This window comes from Pundamilia nyererei, unplaced genomic scaffold, assembly GCF_000239375.1.
Source record: "Pundamilia nyererei isolate P.nyererei 1_Seehausen unplaced genomic scaffold, PunNye1.0 scaffold00128, whole genome shotgun sequence".
In the NCBI taxonomy this organism is placed as follows: domain Eukaryota; kingdom Metazoa; phylum Chordata; class Actinopteri; order Cichliformes; family Cichlidae; genus Pundamilia; species Pundamilia nyererei.
This window is the reverse complement of record NW_005187529.1, coordinates 1,494,554-1,500,275: the sequence shown is the minus strand read 5'-3', so window position 1 is coordinate 1,500,275 and position 5,722 is coordinate 1,494,554.

The following is a 5,722-nucleotide window of genomic DNA, read 5'->3' as shown; positions in this document are numbered from 1 at the left end:
TGTTCTCTCTGTCTTTAGGAGTGGCTTTGCCCTGTGGCTGGATGCTGATCTGTACCGTGGTTCAAGCTTTTCCAGTCCGACTTTTCACAATGCACCTCTCTCCACAAATGAGGACTTTATTGTACAAGACCTGGAGGTCTGGACTGTGCAGAATTGACTGTGAACATCTAAAAAGCCGAGCTAAAATCAAAGCAGGATCTGTTGTTCTGTGTGGAGCTCCCAGACTTCAAGGTGTGTGGGTCGTTTAGCCACTACTGTACGTATCCTGATGGAGGGTCTGCTGTCATCTGTGCACATGGTTCAGAGTTCCTCTTGTACAGTATGAAGCCTGCTGACGGGGCTCTTGGGCTTTCTGCCTGCTGGAGCTGTGCCTATTGAAGATGAGTGCCTCCCTGTAATCGTGTAGTTCAGGGTCATGCCACTTCAGCTGCAGCCTCTGTGCTAAGCCCAGTCAGTAACTGGCACCTGAAGCTCAAAGACCTCCTAGACTTTCTCTCTGATTAAAGAGAACAGCATTGAATGAAAGGTTTGCAGCCGCTGTAATGAGATTCAAGATTTAAGAAAGAATCTATTTTTATTTTATTTTTACATGAATGCATATTTATAAAAAGATGATTTTAAAAGGATTTTTTACAGTTTGCATTTCTGTTGAAGTATCAATGTGTTGTCATATTAAATTAAGTATTTAATAGTAAATCACTGTAACACTGGTAGGACCAAAAACAGCTGATCTGGTTTTAACATTTTCCATGTAAGGTGAGGACCAAAATAGGAGCACTGAAAGTAATATAAGGACAACATTGCACTACAAAAGCTGATTGTCTGCTAGATGTGCTGCTTGAGGAAGAAGGGACCTTAAGTGAAAAATGTTCTGCTTTATGTAAATGAAGCAACCGGACTGTGAAAAACACTTTGAATAAAACGTCAAACACATGGATTTGACGTCAAATAGACAGATGTTTATCATCTGTGCATTTAAATACGCTGTTCAGGAAATGGCAAAAAATGGTACAGGACTGTCAGGCAGTGCTGGCACTGCCACTGTTTTCTTGTGAAATCACATTAAAAGTTTGTGTTTCCTGTTATACTCGAGTAGAGGTGTCATTTTTCACTATACGCACTTTCACCACATCACTGAGTTAGTTACTTGTTATGAGGAATACGAAGGGACTAAACCTTGTGTGTCATTTTTAGGTGATTTCCTTATTTTAATCGGAAGCTGAGCTTTCGTGCAAAATTATGAATGAATATAAACAAGGAAATATTTCCGATTGAAGAAGCCTAAATACACGTTTACATTTTAAATCAAACTGGTAGTCTCACAGACATGAAAACTTCAGATACTTAAGAAAGCTTATCAATCCAAAACATTTTGTACAGTTTTGTAGTAAAATATATTTGTGGAAATTTTAGTCTCATTTCCAGCAACATCAAAATAGTTTCAAGCAACAGAGGACGAAAGAGATATTGTTGTTTGACTGTTGAAAAAAGGTAAAATTCACACTTAGCTCAGAGGGAGGAACTGTTTTTCAGATCTGTGGGCCAAAGTGTGTATTATCATTATTACTGGAACATTAGCTAACATTTTAAAAGTCTCTCTTATCAAGTCTGTTTTATCAGCTGTGGTGTTGATGTCAGACGTCAGAGTGTTCACATACCCACTTATGATTCTCTATATTTAGCCAAGTCATCTCAGTCGATGAGATAATAGTCCCATATCAGTCTTTCCGTATTATTCTGACTTATTTCACATGAGCAATCTTCATTGCCAAATGTTGGTTTTCCATTTATTCTTTTCTTTTCAGCTACCTGATCTTAGCTCAGCCGAGATCAGGGATGTCAAACTCATTTGAAATCAGCTGCCACATAGAGCGCACTTTGATCTTAAGTAGGCCCGACCAGTAAAAATCCCCTTTTTGTCAGTGGAAAAAAGTTTACCTACACAGCCGATCCCTGTGATATCTAAATATAAGAAAAGAAGTGCAATTCCAACAGCATTTCTCAGTTTTACCACATAAATAATGAAACATAATGAAAGAAATCTGTCAGCATGACTCTTTGGGCTTCATTTGTAAACAAAACATCTGTGAAATTACAGAAAAGGTTCAGATAGCTCATTGCCCAGACTGCCTTGTAATCATAAAGGAGTAATAGCCTATCTACCTTCCTATAAAGATGTTGATTTAGTAACAAATCTTTTTACTAATCATTGTCTTTCGTTTTTAGACAATCAAAACCAGATTAGCTCCTGTTTTAAAGTCGCCCACCTGGATAATTGACAGGATTCCCTTTTGGAAAGTTGAGTAATTATGGAGGAAAACTCATTTACATGTTCATCTCCTTCATTTTATTTAACACTTCAGTTCGAGATGCGAGGGCTGCCTGTTTCTCAGACTTGGTTTCAAAGAGCAGAGCTAACCCCAAGGTACTATTTGACACCATAAGTGATATTGTTGCTCCTGCTCCACCTGTTGTCCCAATTTCATGGAATGAAGATTAGATTAAAAATGTTTCTTTCTTCGTTGAAAAAGTTAGTAATGTGAGGAACAGTATCTCTCCTTCTCTGTCTCTGTTGTCTGTTATTTTAGAAAGATTTTTACCCGTGTCCTTACCTGAGCTTGTCAAATTAGTTACTTCAATGAAAGCATCCTCTTGCTCTCTTTATATTTTTAGCTGGATCTTTGTTTAAAAATGTCTTTCAGTCTATCGGTCCCTGTGAGCTTACAATTATCAATACTTCTTTGGTTTCTGGTCAGGTCCCTGTTTACTGTAATGCTGTCATTCACCCACAGTTTAAGAAAAACAAGCTTGAAACTTCTCTTCTTAGCAGTTATAGACCAATTTCAAAACTACCATTCATCACTAAGACTTTAGAAAAGGTTGTGGCTAACCAGCTCATAGCTGTTCTGGATGACTACATTCTGGAAAAATTCCAGTCTGGCTTTCGTACAGCTCACTTTACTGAAACTGTACTTCTTAGAGTCTCCAGTTACACCTTGATAAAATGTGATGCAGGAGAATGCTCTATTCTTTTGATGTTGGACCTGACCTTTGCCTTTGATACTGTCAACCATCACATTTTGCTAGATAGGCTGAGACACTGTGTGGGTATATCTGGGTCTGCTTTGATCGGTTCGCATCTTATTTGTGTGAACGATCCTTTTCTTTGGCTACCTCTAAGTTTATGTCTTCTTCTACTTCTTTTGCATATTCTGTGCCACAAGGTTCTGTATTGGGGCCTTTGCTTTTTTTGTTGTATTTACTCCCTCGTCCGCACCTTCTGAGCAGTTTTAAGGACATTTCTTATCACTGCTATGCAGATGAAATTCAGTTGTATATCTCCTTTAAGCCCCAAGGTGTTTCCAAGTTACATATTTTGCACAGGTGCATAGACTTTATCAGAGGTTGGATGGCTGACAACTTTCTTTAACTTAATGAGGAGAAAACCAAAGTCCTTGCATGTGCTTCTCATAATTGTTTGCCCAAGGTTATGGAAAATTTAGGTCCTCTTGCTACATTTGGCAAATCTTCTATTAGGAATCTAGGTGTAACTTTTGACTCAACTCTGACTTTGGACGCTCATGTTAAATCTCTGGTTTGATCCTGTTTTTATCACTTCCCCAGCAGGTCCCTGAGGTCATGTGATCAGGGCTTGTTGGTTTTCCAGCACACAAGGCTGAAATCGAAAGGTGACAGAGCTATGGCATTGTGGCCCCCAGACCCTGGAACTCTTTTCTTTTGAGCTTGAGATCTGTAGACTGAGTGGTCCTCTTTACAAATCAGCTAAAAACTCGTCATTTTAAACTTGCTTTTGGTTCGTTTTTGTTTCTATGTTTTAGCTTCTGTGAAACACTTTGTGATTTTTATCTTGAAATGTGCTATACAAAGCCATCTTACAGCTGATATAATCAAAAATAAAAAGTTAACTCATGTAATTACAAACTCAAACTCATTTCTTAGTTTAGCGACAATTTTTTTGACATTTAAAAAAAAATGCATATCATATTTGTCCTTGTCAGTCGACTGGCCTGCTCCCCTGCTTCTTCTGTGTGTGTGTGTGTGTGTGTCCAACATGCCAGTTTATGGGCAAACATCAGGCCAGAAGGATTTCCCGTCCCGTGAGTACGCCAAATTGATCATCACATTTTTTCTTCATTGGAACCTGGAAAGGAGTGTGTCACGGGAGCGGAGCTGTTGGGAATTATCAAGTGTTGGCGTTTCACCACCAGACGAGCACTGTGCAGGAGTTTGGAGCACCACAGAGGAAGCTACGTCGTTGGAAACGGTTAACTTTATTGTTCTCTATTTCACTGTAAATAAACTCACTGTTGCTAACTGGAAAGTCCTGCATTTGCATCCTGTTCTTGCACTGAACCTGACAATAATATCACATTAATCATGGAATAAAAGTACAAGATTTCTGACATAAAATCACATAGTAAAATCCAATTAATAAAAGTACTTTCCTGAAATTTTAAGCCTCATTAATTGCATTACAAGAGTATAGGACAAAATTATTAGGTAATTTCACTGATTTTACACATGCAAATACATTTTTTAAATATGAAAATCTGTAAAAAACAAAAAAAACAATTTAAAGTTAAAAATCTTTACGTTATTATCCTATTAAAAGCACATGAATTTACCGTATTTTTCCATAATGGCAAATTTAAATTCTTTTTTTTTTCTTGCACCCGAGTTGCTGAAATCCTACCACTTTTTACATTTTTTTTCTTTTTTGCTGATGTATATGATGACTCTTGGATTTAAAAATCCACTCTGGTGGTATACAGATGCAATACTATAAACAATTTTGTTACTGAATAATTTTTTCGGGAAATAATTAACAAAGGTCTTCCAAAGTTGATATTCTCAAGCTCTCTTACACTCAGGCATTTTTACACAGCAAGCCCTCCTTAGTGACTTACAGTAAGTGCAATCACAGAGCTTGGTGGTTATCCCTGAGGGTGTAGGGTCTATATATGGACATCCTCTTTCCCTCTACATCCCAGAACCAGACCTCACTTTCCTGTTTAGTGAGAAAAGAAACTATTCACTGTCAGAGCTGACCAATCAGCAGACATCTACTCAAATGTCTGACCAATAAGCCTGCAGACAGAAAGAGAAAGTAACCCAGTGTATATAAGAACTGCCTTCATGGCAGTTTGGTTAGCAGACATGTGGTACAGCAGAGAGCAGCGCTTGACAGGGAAATCAGGAGCTATGAAGCGGCTGGCAGAAAATATTAAGGTGCTTTACATCGCCAGTGACTGTATGGAGCCTTATGTTGAGGTAAGATTACTCTGCTGAATGTATTCGTGTTAGGAGGTTCTGTGGAGGTTCAAATGTGTTCTGTCATCATGCATTGCAGTTTTGTTGCCATTCAATAGTTCTGGTTTTGTGGTTTAAATGATTTGCAACCTTTGTACTTAAGGCCATTAAACTTATATATGTAATGCAGTAAAAACTTCCCAAATAACAAATAAAAGGAGAGCAGTGGATAGCAGTGTAACATGATGACACTTTTTCTGCTTGCCTCCTTCAGATCATCACAGTGAAAGAGTCCAAACGCTGCCAGAGTCTGTGCAGCTCAGACGCCTCCGAGGTGGAAGAGCCCGAGTACCTGCTGGAAGTTGATGATGATCTTCCTGTCCTCACTGACCAGAGTCATCTGCTAGATGACTATCACCTAGAAAAAGTAAATAACACTCATTTATATATA